The sequence below is a fragment of the Bubalus kerabau genome, chromosome 8, assembly GCF_029407905.1.
Source record: "Bubalus kerabau isolate K-KA32 ecotype Philippines breed swamp buffalo chromosome 8, PCC_UOA_SB_1v2, whole genome shotgun sequence".
Classification (NCBI taxonomy): domain Eukaryota; kingdom Metazoa; phylum Chordata; class Mammalia; order Artiodactyla; family Bovidae; genus Bubalus; species Bubalus kerabau.
In genome coordinates, this window is record NC_073631.1 from 56804019 (window position 1) to 56827300 (window position 23282).

At 36.7% G+C, this 23282-nt stretch overlaps 1 protein-coding gene across 4 annotated transcripts in view; it reads right to left on the reverse strand.

The window, feature by feature from the left end:
• MDFIC (MyoD family inhibitor domain containing) overlaps positions 1-23282 on the reverse strand; it is a 323251-nt gene that overhangs the window by 115800 nt on the left and 184169 nt on the right. For 2 of the 4 annotated variants that reach the window (XM_055590330.1, XM_055590328.1), the window contains exon 1: positions 21926-22939. The exons of 1 other annotated variant lie outside the window; for it this stretch is intronic. The gene's annotated coding sequence lies outside the window, so the exon portion shown is untranslated. Of the gene's footprint in view, positions 1-21925; positions 22940-23282 lie in introns of those variants that run through there. One more of the 4 variants, XM_055590326.1, reaches the window with a different exon arrangement.

The following is a 23282-nucleotide window of genomic DNA, read 5'->3' on the forward strand; positions in this document are numbered from 1 at the left end:
GAGGAGCCTGGTAGGCTGCAGTCCATGGGGTTGCTAGGAGTTGGACACAACTGAGCGACTTCACTTTCACTTTTCACTTTCATGCATTGGAGAAGGCAATGGCAATCCACTCCAGTGTTCTTGCCTGGAGAATCCCAGGGACAGGGGAGCCTGGTGGGCTGCTGTCTATGGGGTCGCACAGAGTCGGACACGACTGAAGTGACTTAGCAGCAGCAGCAGCAATGAGGTGTATGAACCTAGAGCCAATTATACAAAGTCAGAAAAACAAATATTGTATATTAATGCATATATATGGAATCTAGAAAGATGGTACTGATGAATATATATGCTGGACAGCAATGGAGTCGCAGACATAGAGAACAGACTTACAGACAAGGGCAGGGGAGAGGAAGGAGACAGTGAGATCAACGGAGAGAGTGAGATGCATAGAAGCATATTCACTAATATATGTAAAATAGATAGGAGTGGAAATTTGCTGTATGACTCAGGGAACTCAGACTGGGGCTTGTAATAACCTACAGGGGTGGGAAAGGGTGGGAGGTAGAAGGAAGGTTCAAGAGGGAAGGGACATATATACACCTATGATTAATTCATGTTGATTTATAACAGAAATCAAGCCAATGCTGTAAAGCAATTGTCAATTAAAAATAAATAAATATAATTTAAAAATCATAAATAAAATAAAATATAATGCAGGCAAAAAAAAAAAAAAGTTTATGCCTTGGCAACTGCCTAAGTGCCCAGCATTTAAACTGATGTTTCAGGATAATTGTTTATTTGCTTCTCAGCCCAAACACAAGAGTTGTTCTTCAGCCAAAGGGTAAATGTGTGCCTAATCTGTTAGTGTCTGAATTTTTTCTATCATATCTATGGGTAAGTAAGTGAATTATTCTATCTCCCTAAAGCATCAGATATTTTCATATTTTAAATTAATACACATTATTAATATGTGATAAAGTGCACAGATTATACATGTTTAGTTTGATACATGTGTGTGTATATATATATATATGTAACTATCACCCAAAACAAGCTATAAAATATTTCAATCATCTACGACTTCTAACCTTTTTCTATTTATTATTCCTCTTCACAGATTGCTACCCCACTCACCAACTATCTAATTTCTATTGACATGAATTAGTTTTGCCTTAGTCTAGATTTCATCATAATGGATTCAAACGCTGTCTATTCTGCTTTGTCTGGGATATCTTAACTTAACATTATAATTTTAATAGCTATCTACATTATTGCATGTGACAATGGTTGCTTCCTTATAATTACTGTGCATATTTCATGTATGTAGGTATAGTATGCTTATGTATCCACTTACTCACTGATGGACATTTGGGTTGTTTGAAGCTTTGCTTGTTATTAATAAATCTACTATGAACATTTGAATACAAGTTTATGTGTACATATATTTATCGGGTAATATAAGGGAGTGAGATTTCTGGATAAGCATATAACTAACTTTAGGAAAAACTGCCAAAGAGTATTTCAAAGAACTTATATCATTGAACAATCCCATAAGCAATACAGAAGCATTCCAGTTGCTCAACATGCTTGCTAATATTTCATGTTGTATTTTAATTTTGACTGCTGTAGTAGGTAAAAATGTTATCGCATTGTGATATTAATTTGAATTTCTCTGTTCACTAATGAGGTTGAAATTTTTCAAACATTTATTAACCATTTATATACCTTGCCCATTTTTATACTGAGTTGCATGAGTTTTTGTTAATTGTGTATGTATGTCTGTGTACTTGTATTCTGGGTAGGAATCTCCTGTTAGATATATTTGCTGTAATTATTTTTCCCCAAACACTAACTTCTCTATTCATATTCCTTTTTGAAAAATAATTTTATGTATTTATTTTTGGTTGTGCTTCTTCGTTGGTGTGCAACCTCTCTCTACTTGCAGAGAGTGAGGGCTGCTCTCTGCTTGTAGTGCTCCGGGATTCTAATTTTGGTGACTTTTCTTACTGTAGACAAGCTCTAGCGTGTGTGGACTTCAGTACTTGTGGCACATGGGCTCAGTAGTTGCAGCTCCTAGGCTCTAGAGCACAGGTTCAATAGTTGGGGTGCTTGGACTTAGTTGCTCCCCAGCATGTGGGTTCTCCCTGGTTCAGGGATTGAACCCATGTCTCCTACATTGGCATGTAGAGTATTTACCACTCAGCCACCAGGGAAGCCCCATTCATATTCTTAATGGAGTCTTTTGATAGAGCCAAAATGTTAAATCTTAATAATGTTCAATTTATTTTTAAAGTCTTATGGTTTGTGTTTATTGTGACCTGTTCAAGAAATCTTTGCCTACTTTGAGGTTACAAAGAAGGATTTCTAAATTTTAAGAAGTTTTATGGCTCTGAGTTTTAAATTTAGGTTTATGATTTATCTCAAACTGTTCTGTGTATGGAGTGAGAGAGGGACCTTGTTTCACTTTTTTCATACTGATATCCAGTTGTTCCGCGCAATTTGCTGAAAATACTCTCCTTTCCATGTTTGACTAATTTGCCAGTCTCATTAAAAATCAAATGACCATAAATCTTTTGGTCTCTTTCTGGGCTTTCTATTCTGTTCCATCAACTTGTTTTCCTGGTGTTACCTGGATACTACACTATAGCTGTAGTTTACCTTCAGTCTAGAAATTGTATGGTACAAGTCTTCCAACACTGCTTTTAAAAATCGGTTTGATTTTAAATTCACTATATACCTTTTAGAATCATCTGTCATATCTTGAAAATAGCCTTCAGAAATTTTTGAAAAGATTTCATTGAATCTATATACTAAACACAGGAAAAATAAACATCATAACAACATTGAGATTCTCAATCAATAACAATGTTCTCTCTCCATCTTGCTTTTTTCCCTTAATATCAGTGATGTTTATAGTTTGAATATAAAGGTTTTAGACGTGTTTTGTTAGATTTATTTCTAAGTATTTTTGTGGAAAACCGTGATGTTTCTGAAAGCTTACCCTACTTGCAAGCTAACAAGTCAGCCTGTCACAGTCACATGGCAGAAGACAGGTGAGTTCTGGGTCAGAGACAAAAGACAGTTCATTATTCAACAGTGATAGTACTAGCCAGGGTATCAGCATTTGCACTTCTCCAAACCCCAATTCCTATGGGAAGATTCAAAAAAGTTCTCATGATAACTGCACAATCTTAGAGATTGAAACATTTTACAGTAAGCAACAGCAAGCCTACCCTTTGCTCTGTAGGGAGGCACTCTCTCTGCTGAACTTTCAGTGATTTTTGGTGACAAAAGCATACTTGAAAACATGGCTCAGAACAAAGATAGGCAGTGTCTGCACTGACGAGACATGCAGAAATGAAAGAAACGAATAAAGAATTGTCTCCCAGCAATCTTGATGCTATTTTAAATGGAATTTTAAAATTTCAATTTCTCATTGTTCATGAGTATTACATAGATAAGTAATTGATTTTTAGATACTAAAAAAGTAATAAGACAATAATCAAAGTTTTCCAAACTACTTTAAAATTAAGAAACATACTTCTGAAAATAATAAAAAAAGTGAGAATACAAAGAAATTAAGAACATTTTGAATCTAAACCTAGAAAATACAGGAAAAACTGTACTCAGAAAGCAATGTAGAGCCTCAAATGCCTTAACAAAATTTAAAGATACACAATAAAACAGTATTCATTTTAAGGAAGTTTAAAGAAAACAATGGAGAAGGAAATGGCAACCCACTCCAGTATTCTTGCCTGGAGAATCCCAGGGACAGAGGAGCCTGCTGGGCTGCCATCTATGGGGTCGGATATGACTAAAGCAACGCAGCAGCAGCAGCAGCAAACAAAACAAATTATATTTTAAACTATTAGATAGACTTAAATAAAAACTAATACTTTTTTAAAAGATAGAAATGATAAATCCGGTGATAAATCTTTGAAAAAAATCTGTAAAATAGGCTCAAGGTAGTCTTGATTAAGAATAGAATTATATGTAAAAAATTTTCAGAACAGAACTACCATGTGATCCAACAATCCCACTTCTAGGTACATACCCAAAGGAAATGAAAAGAGGATTATCAAAGTGATATCTGCATTCCCATGTTCACTGTAGCATTATTCACAATAGCCAAGATGTAAAACACCTAAGTGTGCTGATCAACATATGAATAAGATACACACACATGCGTGCACACGCACACACACACACACACACACACGAATATTACTGAGCCATGAGAAAGAAGGAAATCCTGGCATGTGCAACAACATGGCTGTTGTTGAGATTAAATCTCACTTGATATTAATTTTCACCTTCATATACCTTCTGCTGGTGGCAGGTGAAGACCATGCCTCTGAATCACCAGGTCCAAGTGCCGGCACACCACAGTCAAGGTGGGATCGAGGGCAGTGCCAACAACAGTGCACTCTGTGAGTCCACACAACAGGCAAAAGGGGATACAACAGAGCACGTTCAGAGATGAGCATCTCTAGAGGTGGAATACACAGCAGCTTCTCTCCAGTGGGAGTCCTCCAACCCCACCTATCTCACACTCACTAAGCTAAGTCAGAAACATAGCTAAAAACAGATCTGGGGACCTCTGCTCCAACACTACGGAGTAGACCCCACCCCTAACAGGGCAGTGACAATAACAGAGCAAAGGGGAGGCTCTGCTCAATATCCAGGGCAGGCTCTGGTCACACCAATGAAATCCCCTATCAAAAGGATAATGGCACAAGCCTCTGGACCAGCTTCACCCACCAGGGGGCAGACGTCAGAAGCAGAATGAACTACAATCCTGCAAGCCGGCAGAAAGGGGACCACAAACGCAGTAAGTCTGCTGAAATGAGAAGACAAAGAAAGCTTTCAGATGAAGGAGCAAGATAAAAACCTGCAAGAACAACTAAATGAAGAGGAGATGGACGATCTACCTGAAAAGATAATTCAAAGTAATGATAGTAAAGATGATCCAAGATCTCAGAAAAAGAATGGAGGCATGGATCAAGAAGCTACAAGAAATGTTTAGCCAAGAACTAAAGAACAAACAGAGATGAATAATAACTGAAATGAAAAATATACTGGAAGGAACCAATAGCAGAATACCTGAGGCAGAAGAATGGGTAAGTGACCTGGAAGACAGAATGGTAGGAAATCTCTGCCATGGAACAGAATAAAGAAAAAAGAATGAAAAGAAATGAGGACAGTCTCAGAGATTCTGGAACAACATAAAATGCACCAAAATTTGAATTATAGGGGTACCAGAAGAAAGAGAAAAAAGAGAAAGGACTTGAGAAAATATTTGAAGAGATTATAGTCAAAAATTTCCCTAATATGGGAAAGGAAACAGTCAACCAAGTCCAGGAAGCACCGAGAGTCCCATAAAGGATAAACCCAAGAAGGAACACACTGAGACACATATTAATCAAACTAACAAAAATTAAATACAAGTAAAAAATGTTAAAAGGAACAGGAGAAAAGCAACAAATAACATACAAAGGAATCCCTCATAAGGTTATCAGCTGATTTTTCACAGAAATTCTGCAGGCCAGAAGGGAGTGGCGTGATATATTTAAAGTGATAAAAGGCAAAAACCTACCATCAAGAATTAGAGTGCCCTATGTCATGCGGTATAGACAATTTTTTTAAATCACATATTAACAGCAGATGGAGTTAATTGATATTTCTAGGACATTCCATCCAAAAACAGCAAATACACTTCCTTCTCAAGTGCAAACAGAACATTCTCCAGTGTAGATCACATCTTGCAAAAGAAATCAAGCCTTGATAAATGTAAGAAAATTGAAATCATATCAAGTATCTTTTCTGGCCACAACACTATGAGATTAGAAATCAATTATAGGAAAAGAAACTGTAAAAGGTACAAACACATGGAGGCTAAACAATATATTATGAGATAACCAATGGATCACAGAAGAAATTTAAAAATATCTAGAGACAAATGATAACAGATACATGACAATCCAAAACCTGTGGGATACAGCAAAAGCAGTTCTAAGAGGGAAGTTTATAGCAATATAATCTTACCTCGGGAAACAAGAAATATCAGAAATAAACAATTTAACCTTACACCTAGAACAGCTAGAGAAAGAAGAACAAACATTTAACATTTTTTTTAACATTTTAACAAACATTTTTTTATTTGTATTTAATTTTTGTTAGTTTGATTAATATGTGTCTCAGTGTGTTCCTTCTGGGTTTATCCTTTATGGGACTCTCAGTGCTTCCTGGACTTGGTTGACTATTTCCTTTCCCATATTAGGGAAATTTTTGACTATAATCTCTTCAAATATTTTCTCAAGTAAATATTCTCTTTCTTCTGGTACCCTATAGTTAGTAGAAGGAAAGAAATCAAAGATCAGAGCAGAAATACATGAAATAGAGACAAAGAAAACAACAGCAAAGATCAATGAAACCAAAAGCTGGTTCTTTGAGAACAAAACTAAATTGATAAGCCTTTAGCCAGACTCAAATAAAAAAAGGGAGAGGGCTCAAATCAATAAAATTAGAAATTAAAAAGAAGAAGTTACAATAGACACGACAGAAATACAAAGAAACATGAGACGACTGCTAGCAACTATACGCCAATAAGATGGACAATCTGGAAGAAATGGACAAATTCTTAGAAAGGTACACTCCCAAGACTGAAGCAGGAAGAAATAGAAAATATGAACAGGCCCATCACAAGCACAGAAATTGAAACTGTGATTAAAAGTCTCCCAACAAAAGTCCAGGACCAGATGGATTCACAGGCAAATTCTATTTAAAACTATATGATCTAAATAAAAACTATATGACCATCTTAATAGATGTAGAAAAAGCTTTCAACAAAATTTACCCACTTACGATAAAAGTTCTCCAGAAAGTGGGCACAGAGGGAACATACCTGACCATAATGAATGCCATATATAACAAATCTACAGCTAATATAATACTCCATGCTGAAAAGCTAAAAGACAGTCTGTTCAATAATGGTAATGGGAAACTGGACTGTTGGAGAAGACTCTTGAGAGTCCCTTGGACTGCAAGGAGATCCAACCAGTCCATCCTGAAGGAGATCAGCCCTGGGTGTTCTTTGGAAGGAATGATGCTAAAGCTGAAACTCCAGTACTTTGGCCACCTCCTGCGAAGAGTTGACTCATTGGAAAAGACTCTGATGCTGGGAGGGATTGGGGGCAGGAGGAGAAGGGGATGACAGAGGATGAGATGGTTGGATGGCATCACTGACTCAATGGACGTGAGTCTGAGTGAACTCCAGGAGTTGGTGATGGACAGGGAGGCCTGGCGTGCTGAGATTCATGGGGTCGCAAAGAGTCAGACACAACTGAGCAACTGAACTGAACAGAACATTAAAAAAAAAAAAAGAGAAAAGTCTTGAACATCAAATACAAAAATAAACTCAAAATGGATTAAAGACCTAAATGTAAGATCAGATACTATGAAACTTTTGAGGAAAACATAGGCAGAACACTCTTGACATAAATCACAGTAATATCTTTTTCCAGTCATCTCCTAGAGTAATAGAAATAAAACCAAAAATAAACAAATGGGACCTACTGAAACTCAAAAGCTGTTGCACAGCAAAGGAAACTATAAATAAAACAAAAAGACAACACAGAGAATGGGAGAAAATATTTTCAAATGATGCATCTGATGAGGGATTAGTCTCCAAAATTTACAAATGGTACATGCAGCTCCATGTTAAAAAAAAAAAAAAAATCATAAAATGGGCAAAAGACCCAAACAGACATTTCTCCAAAGAAGACATGCAGATGGCTAACAGGCACATGAGAGAATGCTCAGTAATTAGCAAATTATTAGAGAAGTGCAAATCAAAACTGGGAGAAGGCAATGGCAACCCACTCCAGTACTCTTGCCTGGAAAATCCCATGGTCGGAGGAACCTGGTAGGCTACGGTCCATGGGTACACTAGGAGTAGGACACAACTGAGCGACTTCACTTTCACTTTTCACTTTCATGCACTGGAGAGGGAAATGGCAACCCACTCCAGTGTTCTTGCCTGGAGAATCCCAGGGACGGCGGAGCCTGGTGGGCTGCCGTCTATGGGGCTGCACAGAGTCGAACACGACTGAAGCGACTTAGCAGCAGCGAATCCAAACTATAATGAGATATCACCTCACATCAGTCAGAATGACCATCAACAGAAAAAAATTGAAAACAAATGCTGGAGAGGGTATGGAAGAAAGGGAACCCTCCTATACTGTTGGTAGGACTGTAAACTGGTATAGCCACTATGGAGAGCAGTATGTAGGTTCCTTAAAAATCTGAAAACAGAGCCATCTTATGATCTTATGCCCACTCCTGGGCTTATATCCAGAAAAAAACAGGGTTTTAAAGATATATGCATCCCAATGTTCACTGCAGCACTGTTCACAATAGACAAGACAAAGAAGCAACTTAAATGCCACAACAGAAGAATGGATAAAGAAGATGTGGTACATATACATACACACACACACACACACACACATACATACATATGTATATATAATGGAATATTAGCCATTAAAAAGAATGAAATAATGCCATTTGCAGCAGCATGATGACCCAGAGATTATCATACTAAGTGAAATAAGTCAGCCAGAGAAAGACAAATATCATATCACTTACATGCAGAATCTTAAAAAAATGATACAAATTCACTTATTTATGAAACAGAAGCAGACTCAACATTTAGAGAATGAACTTATGGTCATGGTTGGTGAAGGGAGAGGGAATGGCTGGATTGTGGGTTTGGGATTGACATGTAAACTGCTATATTTAAAATATATAACCAACAAGGACCTACTATACAGCACAGGGAACTCTGCTCAATATTCTATAATAACCTAAATGGGAAAATAATTTGAAAAAGAATAGATACATGCATATGTATAAATGAATCCATTTGCTGTACACTTGAACACAACATTGTTCATCCACTATCCTCCAATATAAAATAAAATAAATAAAACAAAAATAAATAAATAAAATGATAAAAATACATTAGCAAAAAAATGAAGGAATGAATCAGAAATAACAAACGTCCTAGGAAATGAAGCAAGAGGGTCAGGACAAAGTGACAAATACCCAGTGAATAGTCACAGGAAGAGTCAAATGTGGTGGTCTTTTCTATTAGATTCATTTCTTAACTTGATTCACTCCCATCCCCATGACAGAGCCAAGCACACTGTATAGGCAAGAGGGATACTGACAACAATGGCGTACTAGTTAATAAAAATGGCGCAAAGACACTTTCCTACCTAAATTCATAATCTTCACAGAAATCTTAATCATTATGTTATTTCCTCCATTTTGAAGATAGGGAAACTGGGAGGCTGAGAAATTATTTGCTCATTCAGTTCACATGGGTATACATTTGTAGAATTTTATTAATTAAGTGGTTCCCATATTTCAAACTCCAGCAGAAATCTGTCCTGAAACCTAAACTCTCATTTTCAATTTCCAGATGAATGTTTCTCAAACTTAAAATTGAAAATGTTCAACCTCAAACTTATACATCTCCTTAATCTGTTTTTCCACCTGTTCTGCCCCTTCAAATAGTAACCTCTCCTCCCTGTCCACTCCTGTAATATGTGCTTTCCTTCTTTTGGCATTTGCCATATTTTGCCTCTTGCTGTCCTATAACTGATGATACACAGCTATGTCAAGTTGACCATCGTGAATCAAACGACTGTAGTCTTCTTTCCCCCATGGTGGTCCACTGTTGCGCAAACACTGGGGTGAGCAGTACCTGGAACAGAACAATTAGGCTGGTTTCTCAAAGTTGTGCTTTGCCATGATATATTAAAAGGGGTGTTTTGACTACTTCTATTTTATGAAGGAATGAGCTAAGAATATGACCAATGTATAATAGTGAAAGGGCTTCACTAAATTTAGTAGAGTGCTGGAACGAGAAAACTCTATAAACAGTATCATAGTGTAGGTTGTATTGCAAAGGTTTCTCCGTCAGAGAATGAGTTTCCTCAGATGTTTTTTTGAATGGTAAATGCATTTAATGTTTCTGATACGTGAAAAACAGTCCAATTCGTCACAGTTCTTACTTAACTGTTCATAAGAATGCCAACTCCACATTTAAGTCTCAGCAGTGCTGGGAAAGAGTAAAATGTGGTCCATAAAGTTTTCTGTTAAAATTTAAGCAATCAGTGAAAAATTAACCTTATCATGGATGTTGCCTATTTGTTATTTCTTCTTTAGCTTATAAGCTTCTGGAGGATGGGTAAACTTGTAAAACACACCCATGCTCTTATGTGACAAGTAGCTGAATGTAATGATATGTGCAGATAGAAACTCAAAGTGCTTCTGCATTGATACGAGTTGAAACTGTGTTAAGATGAGCTATTTGTGGAAGAGAACAGATTTTTTTAAAGAGCAGAATGTTAAGTCTAAATGAGAGGCAGGGAGTAAGAAGATGAGAAGACAATGCAGTAGTCAGGAAAAAGAAGCAGATTTCAAAGGGGAATTAGGAGCAAAGTAATGTTTCCTGAGACCCTTAATCTTCCCTCCCTGAACCCTTTGCAGATTGACATCCCCCTTTCCAACTCTACATGGGTCTGTTGGGGCTTACAATCGCTGGACACTGCGGCACAGTCACGGGGATGGTTGTGAACTTTGGGCCAAGGAGAGCCCTTCCTGAAGATTTACAGTTACTAGAAAAGAGGAGTTTTCTTTCCCCATGATTCACTAACGTAAGAATATGACTCAATCTGCAAGTAGTCATATTCTGTACCAAATGGGTAGCATCCCTTCAAATCAGGAAAGGGACACACGGAAAGCAGCTGGCAGAGGGGACGGAGGGATGACAAGAACTCTAGTAGTCTACAGGTTCAGTGTGACTGAGGACAGACTCAGCCCCTTCCTTCCTATTTCCATCAGCCAATATATTCTCTTTTTGCAAAAGCAAGTTTGAGTAGGCTTTTTTTTTTTTTTTTGTCACTTGTGACCAAATACTGTGGTTAATCTAGGAAACAGTTGGCAGAAGCATTACATATGCTACAGTAAAGTCAAGAGACTGCAGACAGAAAAACAGTCTCTGCTTTTGACTGTTAATCTTTATCAGTCATCTCTGGGAACACAATTTTATTATACTACTTGGGGGCAAAAGCTAGTTTTCAAGTAATTTATTAAAAACCACTTAAAACTAGCATCATTATTTGAAACTTTTTCTTGGTCCCTAATACAACCACCCCACCTCCATCCACTCACACTCAACAGAATTTCTAGATAGTTTTTGTTCAAATACTCAAGTCCCAGTATTATAATCTATCTAATTTAAAGTTAAAAAATTAAACTATGAATCACACAAAATATTTTTACTTTTGCTCAAAGTGTTCAGTTCAATGACTAGGAAATATATGTTTTAAAGTCAGAAATATTTATTTCAGAAGTAAGGTGCTTACCATAAAGCTTATATATGGGAAATGTACATTCTTAGAACCCCAACATCATTATAAACTACCCTTTCTAATAGACAGCATGATTGTGAATTAAATACATAGAGAGATGAATGGCTCCAGTTGAAATATTAAGATTTGAAAAGTACCCTAAATATAAAAGATAATTCATACAGAATGTAAGCTTCAACAGTACACAGATTGGAAGCCTTACATATTATGAGAAACAAAAATATATTAGAGAACATTTAAGGAATTATTTTTCTCAGTAGGGATTGCTGTATTGAAGGCAGAACTTCTGCTCCGAGTTCTTTTGCTCCAGGTGGTAGAATTAATCGCAGCATTGCTCTCTGGGGCAAAGCAGGAATCCCTTTCTTACTCTTAGGACATTTTTGCTCAAGAAATTTATTATAACTCAAAAGTAGGCTAATGTGCAAATTTAATAATTTCTTTACATAAAATACTTTCTAGCCTGGATCTAAATCTAGATTAGTGGACACATTATGCTTGCGCTGTACAAATGAGAGTTAATCATGCCCTTCCCTTTTGTTTCTATGATGAGTCACCTCTTGGAATATTATAGTTTGGTATATTTTTATTCTGACAATTAGCACCCAGATTATGCACTTTCAGCATTAGAAACTCTATTTCAGAGCCAGAGAGCATGATTCTCATTCTTTGTTAGGTTTGTTACACACTTTAAGAAATTATAAATTTTGATCAGGTCTTCTGATCTGAACACAAATTATAGCAATGTAATGTATGTTCTTTTTGCTGTACTTATGAAAGAAGGTTCCTGGGTAGTGAGAGCATATATTTAAAGACATACGCTGTCTAAATTCTAAATGCTTAACTTTCTGTTAAGACAACATCTGGTTAGACTGGACATTGGTTCATCCAAATAAAGTGAGAGGAAAGAACTAGACACCATAATCCCCTGAATTTTCCTTTCTAATAATTATTCTTGGGCATATTTCCTGCTACCAGTAAATATGTCAGTGATCATTGGATGACTACATTATGTTTTAACCCCTGCCTAGAAATATTCAATTTGCAAACAGCACAAGACACAGTGGTAAAGTTATACCAGAAGAAAGAAAAATGCCTCTGTGGGAAAGGTGGACTCTGCTATCTCATAATAACAGAATCCATTATTCACTTTAATTTAAAAAAAATGACATATAGTGTTACTTGGTAGAATATATACCTTACACATAAATACAGATAAAGAAAATTTTATATCAATCATTATCTTAAGAGCTAAATATTTTCAAAAAGAAAAATGAGGTCATCTTAGCACCTTGAAATAAGGTAAAACATGATTAAATAATGGAAAATGGTTTAAAAAATAAAACATTGTTCATAATGAGTGTTCAAAATGTGAAAATAGCTTAAATCAAACAAATATCTAGTGCAAAATAATTTAGCCTGGCATGCTAAAGTCCATGGAGTTGCAAAGAGTCAGACATGACCGAGTGACTGAACAACAACAAAAAATTTGGATAAATCTATTCTGTACTAACATAAATGCATAGAAAGTATAATGGATGATATACTCACAAACTGTTAACTGTTTCTTTGGTCATTTCATTGGAAATGACTAGAAATAGGGAATTAGGGATAAAAGAGGAAGTTTTTCTTGTTATTTTGCATTATATTAAAACTTTTTCACATTGAACGTTATGACTTGAACAATTGTAATTTTTAGCCAATATCAAACTTGAGTTACACACTTATTTTTTTATCTATTACTGAAACAGATGCCTAATGTATATATCAACTGATCCTCTCCTTAATACTAATTTGCAAAACATTCAGAAATGCTCTGTAAGTTGCCATTTCTTAAAACCATTATCAATAAAAGTGAAGGGTATGTTACATTTTGGCTCTAATAAGGAAATCCTACAAATAAAAATATTCTAAATAAACAAATAGATACTTTACTCTTTAGACTGGTAGGTCACAAACACAATACCATGGGCTAAAAGTCCCTTGGAAAATTTTCTAAAAATACAGATTACCAAACACTATCCACAAGGATTTTAATTCAATAGATATGAGATGGAGTCCAGGCAATTCTGTCTCTTAAAAATCTTTAGTAATTCTAGTCAAAGAACACATTTGGTAACCACTGCCTAAAACTCTTCAGTATATACTATTTTACTGACCTTTTATTCTATTAATATTTTGGTATATCCTTCTAGTCTTTTTCCACTCAAGCACAGATCTTTTGTTACATAGTCATACTAACACTGCAATTGAATTTTCTTTTCATTTTTTCTTTTTAAAAGTTTAAGTGCATCATTTTTTTTTTACCATTTTAAAAATTCTAAGTCATTTGATTATTCAAAATGGTAATGTATATAAATAATATACTTAACATATTTTTGGTTGGTCAGTAAGACCTGTGTGTCTCTTTGTGACCCTATGGACTACAGCACACCAGGCTTCCCTGTTCTTCATTATCTCCTGGAGCTTGCTCAAATTCATGTCCATTGAGTTGGTGATGCCAGCTAACCACCTCATCCTCTGCATGCTCTTCTTCTTTCTCCCTCAGTCTTTCCCAGCAACAGGGTCTTTTCCAAGAAGTTGGCTCTCAAGTGGCCAAAGTCCTGGAGTTTCAGCTTCAGCATCAATCCTTCCAATGCATATTCAGGGTTGATTTCCTTTAGTATTGACTGATTTGATTTCCCTGCAGTCCAAGGGACTCTTAAGATTACTGGCTTAAAACTGAACATTCAAAAAAACTGATATCATGGCATCTGGTCCCACCACTTCATGGCAAATAGAAGGTGAAAAAGTGGAAACAGTGATAGATTTTATTTTCTTGGGCTTAAAAATCACTGTGGACAGTGACTGTGTCCATGAAAGTAAAAGATGGAAGAAAAGTTATGACAAACCTAGACAGCATATTCAAAAGCAGAGGCATTACTTTGCCAACAAAGGTCCGTCTAGTCAAGGCTATGGTTTTTCCAGTGGTCATGTATGGACGTGAGAGTTGGACTGGGAAGAAGGCTGAGTGCCAAAGAATTGATGCTTTTGAACTGTGGTGCTGGAGAAGACTCTTGAGAGTCCCTTGACCTGCAAGGAGATCAAACCAGTCAGTCCTAAAGGAAATTAACCCTGAATATTTATTGCAAGAACTGATGCTGAAGCTGAAGCTCCAATACTTTGGCCACCTAATGCGATCAGCCAACCACTGGAAAAGACACTGATTCTGGGGAAGATCAAGGGCAAGAGGAGAAGGGGGCTACAGAGGATGAGATGGTTGGATGGCCCCACCAACTCAATGGACATGAGTCTGGGCAAACTCTCTGGGAGGTGGTGAAGGACAGGGAATTCTGTTGTGCTGAGTCCATGGGGTTGCAAAGAGTTAGAAATGACTTAGTGACTGAACAACATAGAGTACATTTCTAAATCAAAAATAGAACAGTGTAACCAATTTGCAATAAATAATATTTACAGAGGTTGGGATATATTAATGAAAAACCCTGAAAACTACGCTTATTTCAATTATGATGTTAGTCAAATTTATATATCTAAAAAGCTTAACAAATTAAATGGAAGGGATAGAATTCCAACTGCTTCTTTACATGTGGCTGAAAGAAGTTTTAGAATGATTGACCATAGGAAGCTTTAGAACATAATTCATGAACCTGAGAAAATGCATGATTATCTTTCACAAAAATTTAGAGTAGGATGTTTAAGAAAGTGTGTGTTGAGAATAATTTTAAATACTGAAGAGGCCATGGGAGAAATGACTGAGTATTTCTTGATATTATGCAAGAATTATCTATATCTTTAAAAAGTATTTTTTCATTTTATAAGTCCATATAAATACGATCTGCTAAACTGAAATCATTCCCAAACAATTAGAAAAAAATAACATTGTTCCATTTCATGTACTGTAGTTAGCTACTAGCACTAGAATAAGTAACATCTAAAAATGAATTTGTAAACAAAATGAAAAGGCAACCTACAAAATGGGAGAAAATATTTGTAAATAACATATCAAATAGTGGATTATATCCAAAATACACAAAGAACTCATATATAATTCAATAGCAGAAAAACAAACAACCTAACTAAAAAGTAGGCAGAAGATGTGAAAAGATTTTTCCAAAGAAGACATACAGATGGCCAACAAGTACACATAAAGGAACTCAAAATCATTAGCTATCAGGGAAATGCAAATAAAAACCATATGCTATTACCTCATACTTGTTAAAAATGGCTATTATCAAAAGAAAAGAAATAACAAGTTTTTGTGATATTGTGGAGAAAAGGGAATCCTTATGCACTGTTGGGAGGAAAGTAAATTGACACAGTCACTATGAAAAAATGGAATCAAGATTGCCAGGTGAAATATCAATAATCTCAGATATGCGGATGACACCATCCTTTGGCGGAAAGTGAAGAACTAAAGAGCTTCTTGATGAAAGTGAAAGAAAAGAGTGAAAAAGCTGGCTTAAAACTCAATTTTCAGAAAACCAAGATCATGGGATCCAGTCCCATTTACTTCATGGCAAATAGATGGGGAAACAAAGAAGCTTTATTTTGGGGGGCTCCAAAATCACTGTAGATGGTGACTGAAGCCATGAAATTAAAAGACGCTTGCTCTTTGGAAGAAAAGCTATGACCAACCTAGACAGCATATCAAAAAGCAGAGACATTGCCAACAAAGGTCTGTCTAGTCAAAGCTATGGTTTTTCCAATAGTCATGTATGGATGTGAGAGTTGGATTCCAAAGAAAGCTGAGTGGTGAAGAATTGATGCTTTTGAACTGTGGTGTTGCAGAAGACTCTCAAGAGTCCCTTGGACTCCAAGGAGATCCAACCAGTCCATCCTAAAGGAAATGAGTCCTGAATATTCATTGGACGCTGAAGCTGAAACTCCAATACTGTGGCCACTTGATGTGAAGAACTGACTCACTTGAAAAGACCATGATGCTGGGAAAGACTGAAGGCAGGAGGAGAAGGGGACGACAGAGAATGAGATGGTTGGATGGCATCGCCGACTCGATGGACGTGGGTTTGGGTGGACTCTGGGAGTTGGTGATGGACAGGGAGGCCTGGCGTGCCTCCCATGTCCATGGGGTCACACGGAGCTGGACACAACTGAGTGACTGAACTGAACTATGAAAAATAGTATGGCGGGTCCTCATAAAATAAAAATAGAACTATCATAGATCCATAAATTTCACTTTTGAGTATTTATTTGAAGGAAACAGAAACCGTAACTCAAAAAAATGTCCACCACCCATATTGATAACAGCACTACTGACAATAGCCAAAACTAGTCCATCAATGGATAAAAAAATATGATTTGATACCTGTATTATATATCCATAAATAGCTCATACATATAAGATATATATTATATGTATATAGTTAGCCCTTGAACAACACAGCTTTGAAATGCATGGGTCCACTTGTACATGGATTTTTTCCCATAAATATATTCAAATATTTTTTGGAAATTTGAGACAATTTGAAAAAGCTGACAGATGAACTGTGCACCTCAGAAATATCAAAAAAATGACGAAAAAGTTAGGTATGTCATGAATACACAAGATATATATATAGATACTAGTCTATTTTATCATTTACTACCATGAAACATACAAATACACTATAATAATTTAAGATTTATTAGAACTTACGCACACCACTCTTATAAACCATACATGGCACCATCCTCAGTTCAGAGAAATGTAAACAAACTTAAACGTGCTGTATTAAGTCATAACTGCATAAATTTAACTATAGTTATACTGTACTTACTGTAAAAGTTTCACAGCCACCTTCTGTTATTGCAAGTGTCTGCTTATAAATGCCATGTGATGCTAATCATCTCCATGTGACAAGTTTTCTCTTCAGTAAATTGTATGTCACAGTAAAAAGTGATCTCTCCTGGTTCTCACATGTTTTTCATAGTGTGAAATGTAAACCTTGAATAGCATCATGAAAACCGTACAAAGTCCCACTAGTAATGCTGCCAGTTTTCCTAAGGAACAGAGAAAAGTCATGGCATGACAAGAAAATTTGGATTGCTTGATACATGCCCTAGATTGAGGTCTGCAGCTACAGCTGCCCACATTTATTTCATGATAAGGACCATCATAAAAGAAGAAGAGGACATTCATAAGCCATCACTGCAGCTGCACCAGCAGATGCAAAATCCTTGCACTTTTGGTGAAATATATTCTTTTTTCTCATGTTGAAAATTAAGCTTTTATGTGGGTACAAGATTGCCAAAAGAAAGTCATACCAATAAGACTATAACATGATTTAAGAAAAATCAAAGTCAGTATACAATAACAAGTCAAAAACTAAAAAAATCTCAAGCTAAAGAACTTAATGCCAGGAAAGGATGGCTTGATAATTCTAAAAAGAGATTTATTTGGCTTTAAAATGTCAATATAACAGGAGAAGCAGCTTCTACTAATCAAGACATCAGAGATGAGTTCTCAGATGCTGATAAGACAGTCATTAAAGAGAAAGGATATCTGCCTGAACAAGTTTTTAATGTAGCCTGAAGCGCCCTATTCTGGGGAAAAATGCTACAAAATAGATTTATTAGTAAGGAAGAGAGGTGAACACCAGGATTTAAGGCAGGGAGGGATAGGCTAAAGCGCAGTTTTGGATAAATATAGTAGGTTTGTGATCAGAACTGCCCTTACCTATAAAGCCTCTAAGCCCTGAGCCTTGATGGGGGGAAAAAATACAACACACCACCAGCTGCCAGTCTTTTGCTTGGGTGACAAAAAATTCTGGATGAGAACCATTTTTCTGGATTGGTTCCATCACTGCTTTGTCCCTAAAGTCAGGAAGTACCTTGCCAGTAAGGGGCTGCCTTTTAACATTCGTTGTTGCTGTATTAGACAATGTCCCTGGCCACCTAGAACTATGTAACACTGAAATACTGAAGTGGTCTACTCTTCCTCAAACACAACATCTCTAACTTAGTCTCTAGATCAGGGGGTCATGAAGGTCTTTAACGTTCATTACACATGGTACACTATGGAAAGTATTACCAATACTACAGAACAGAACCCAGATAAAGAGAAAATCATGAAGGTCTGGAAGGATTACACAATTGGTAATCCTTGAAGGTGTCATCATTGTTATAGAAAAAGCCATGAAAACCATCAAGTCCAAAATAGTAAATTCCTGCTGGAGAAAACTGCCTCCAGACATTGTGCCAGACTTCAAAGGATTTAGAACAGAACCAATCAAAGAAACCACAAAAGAGACGGTGGATATGGCCCAAAAGATGTGGATCTTAGAGAAATTAAAGTGCAAATAAACACCACACCAGAGGAATTAACACATGACAACTGGATGAGAATGAGTGCTTCTGAACCAGTGCTGAGGTTCAGATGAGGAAGATGAAAAAAGATGAACCATTATGAGGAAGATGGAAAAAGCAGGGCCAGCAAACAAACCGACGCTCGACAATCTGGTAGAAGGTCTCCTATTGCACAAGACTTGCTTTTGACTTCTGTTATGACATGGACCCCTTTATGATACTGGCGCTGAAGCTAAAGCTAGGGGTGGAAGGATTGGTATTATATAGAAGCATTTTTAGAGAAATTAAAAATCAGTACAGTCAGACAAACTGTGATACATTTCCATAAAGTAACACTGAGTGCACCTACCTCCACTTCTACCTCTATCACCCCCGAGACAGTGACACCAATCTCACTTCTACTTCTTCCTCAGCCTAGTCAATGTGAAGATGAGGAGGAACTTTGATGAGCCCTTTCTACTTAATGAACAATAAATAGTCATCATGCCTTACAGTTGATAAACTTATCTATTGTGCACGTGTGTGAGTGTCTTCATGAGGAAAGTAAAAATGGTACAGCAAAAACTGAATGAGATGTATTTATGTCATCATCATTGTTACCCAAGGATTCATGACATAGAACAGTGTGTGCCAGATGTGTATGCCTATCCATATATAGGCATAAGGTGCATGATATTTTACAAAAATGTGTTAGTTGTTTTATCATTTTATAACTTTGCTTGCAAAGAATTACATTATAATACAGTATACCTCTGATAGCAAAATTGCCTATCAGCCTCTCATCATAGGTGTTTTTTAAAAGAATGTAATAATGTTTCTAATACTGTATTATGCACATAACTGTAATATGATATGCCATAAAAATTTTATAATCATTATTCATTAGTATAGGCTAAGCTACTGAGGAGCAATTGTATTGCTTGCAATAGGTATCATAAAGCAATAATTTATGCTTCTTCATGATCAATAAGAGTCAGATTCACGTAAGTTCAGAGGTGGGTGACCCAGATTCAGTGTGTTACTTCCAGAGCCCCAGGCTCCTTCTATGTGGTTGCTTTACCATGACCTACATCACCCAGATCATCTCATGTCTAGGGTGACTATGCCAGTTATGGCCGTCATGTCCACATTCCCACCAGCCAGAAGGTAGAAAAGGAAGAAAAGCATGCCTTCTCTCAACAAGCAAATATCTTAGAAATTTGACATACCACTTTTCCTTTCATTCCATCTGTCAGAACCTAAATGTACCAGATCACTCCTAGATAACAGAAGCGGGAAAATGTAATTTTTAGTTTCCGGATAGCATCTGTTCAGTTAAAAATCACAAATTGTATCACCATAGAAAAAGGGAAGAAAGGATATTAAGAAATAATACATAGTTTCTTCCTCAGGAGTTTAAAATTCTATTGCAGTAGGTGAGGCTATCTTAATTAAGGAAATTGACAAATGAAACTGCCAGTCAAGTTTCTGTATAGGCATAGAGAAAGTTCATCTGTCGTGCTGATTTTAACACTACTACTAGCTCAGGATGGTACTTTCTAATATGCTGTGTTAACTGTAGATGGAAACTGTTAGCTCCTCAAACAGTAATTTCATTTTCAAGGAATAGGAAATGAAAAGAAAAGCAGTCAAAGTTTAGGCAAAGTTAATTGCTTCTCAAATTCAAACTTATTTGCTTTGTTTTCTTGCTTCTTATCCATGAGCCAAAACAACAAATCTGTGAAGTATTTTTCCTAGACTCTTTTTCATGCCAAGTTTTAATGTTAAAATTTAATGTTAACCTTAATGGATTCTGTCAAAGGCATCTCTCTGACACTCTGGAGATGTGATGCTGGGGAGATGCTGATCTGGAAAACTATTTTCAGCAAGGCTCACATGTAGTTAAGAGAAGCCAAAGACCAAGCTGAGGGGACATCTAAGATAACAGCAGCCTAAAACAAGTGCCATCAGAACCCCGTTTTGAGCAAGTAAATTACCATGTGTGAGAAAGATTTAGGAGTAGAACCTTCCTGGGATAGGTACATTGATAGTGTTACCAGTTAATAATAAGCTCAAAATGTATGGTTCCTACCACAGAAAAATCTATTTCTCATAGGACAAATGTTGTTTAGTTGCTAAGTCATGTATGATTCTTTTGAGACCCCCCAGGAACCCACCAGGCTCCCGGTTCATGGGGTTTCCCAGGCAAGAATACTGGAGTGGGTTGCCACTTCCTCCTCCAGGGGATCTTCCTGATATGGGGATTAAACTCGTGTCTCTGGTGTCTCCTGCACTGACAGGTGGATTCTCGACTACTGAGTCACTAGGGAAGCCCATCGGACAAGTAGCATCTTAAAATTCAACATCAGTCTATTGCCTTGAACATTGTTAGATAATTTAATATATATATATATATATCTCTTTAAAGTACAAAGAGGAGTTGCAGAGATGTCAGGTAGAGAGCATTTGCACCAAGTGTATGGAGTTAACATCAGCAGTAATGGGACAAATTGATATCAATATTCTCCAAAGAACACAATCACTGCTGACATTATTGCCCAGAAAAACAAGTCAATTGTAACCTAAATCTAATCATGAAAACACCAGTTTTATCCAAACATCTAGCCACATAGAGTGCTACATAGAGTGCCTATAATCTGTAATCCCTAATAGTTCATTTAAATCACTAATCTTGAGGGTTCTAGAGATCCTGTCTTTTGCTAATCAGTCTTCTTTTTTAGAAAGTTTTGAGTTATTCTGGGCCATTAATGCCATCCTGTTTGATATGACTTTTTTAAATCCTCATCTACAGAGAGTTGATGGGGTATCTGGATGGGACCTAAAGACTATACAGTCTCCTTCCTCACTGATGTCCCAGGTCCCTTCCCCTCCAATCCCACATAGGAATCTTGGGTATCAGCACATTCCCAAGTTGATCTGACACAAAGGGAACATTTTTGGTAGTTTCAGGTCATTAATTAGAAGTGAGAATTGCTCAAAACATATCAGAAGTTTAAACAGAGAAAACGACGAGAAGGCTCTAGCATAAAGGGGAGAAGTGTTCTAAGAGCACTTGACTGTCAGAAAAGAGAGAGAGAAAAACAGTAGCTGAAAGCAAATTTGTTACCAACAGAGTAAACAGAAGTAAACATTTGCATGTTCTAGGACCACAGCACTTCAGGAGGAAAAGAGAACCTGCCCCTGATCCAGGACATGACATTTACCTGAGAAACTTCCATTTCTTCCTTTTCCTCCGCCAGGTTTCTTTCTCAGGTGAGATAAGGTGAAGTCACAAATGCATCTTGAGAATGTGCCTTTAAAGGCTTCAGCACAGACCCTCTGTTGGTCTAACACTCACAGGAAGAAGAGACTTGAAATACCCTCTTTTTTGTTGTCTCAGGAGAGATTCAGGAACACTGAGCTCCTACATGAAGATTAAACTTTGAGTTTCTTCTTTTCTGTCTTCAGGGACCCTCTTCTCCCATAGACACCCCAAATTCTATTACAGCCCAGATAATGCAGGCGGCACAGACCTGCCCCTACCAGACCACACAGAGCAAAGTCTGTTAGGATCGAAGGCTCAACTCTCCTAATATACTTGTGACCTCTCACCCTTAACTCTGGCCTCACCTTAGAATCACCTGGAAGACTTAATTTAAACAACACAGGTGTTCCTACCCAGACAAATGGACAGAATCTGTAGGGGAGGGCACAGGTGATAACAGTTCTTAAAACTATATGATATCCTAGGGAAGATCCCCTGGAGGAGGAAATGGCAACCCACTCTAGTATGCTTGCCTAGGAAATTCCATGGACATAGGAGCCTGGAGGCTATAGTCTGGGGGGGGTCACAGAGTCGGACACTATTGAGTGACTGAGCACATGAGGTCCTAATTGGAAGCCTGGGCTGAAAGTCACTTGCTTTTCAAGTTTTAATGTGCATAAAAATCACTTGGATGGATGTTAACTAGATTTGATGTTATGATCATTTCACAACATATATACATATGGAATCATTATGTTGTACATTTGAAACTAATATGATGTTATATGTCAATTAAATCAATAAAAAATTACTTGGAGATCCAAAAAAGAAAAAAAATACAAAAAGGAGAATTAGGATGCAGCCCTCCCTGAAGTTCTTAACTCTAGCCTAGAATGTGACCTGGATCATTAAAAAAATATGACTTTTCTTAGAAGGAAAAAAAAACAAACAATGAAAATAACATTGAGAAGAGATTTTAGGTCATACTTTATTTTTACTCTGCTCAAAGTCTACAAAGTTACAACTGAAGGAGAGAGGAGCTAACCTTTAATTTTTTTTTAATTTAAAATTAGAAATGAATTTAATTAATACCAGGATAAAACACATCTTAAATGACTAAAGGATGTTCTAGGCAGCAGTAGCTGCCCTATTTACAGAATTATCTTTAGAGGAGAAACACAGGAATGGGGCATTTAGCTTGGCTCTTTTTAGGAGTTTTACAGCAGATAAAATATCCATTTAAGATCACTAATGATTCTCTTAAGTATTGAATGAAGATCTAACTTAATATATACACTAATGATACAGAATATTTT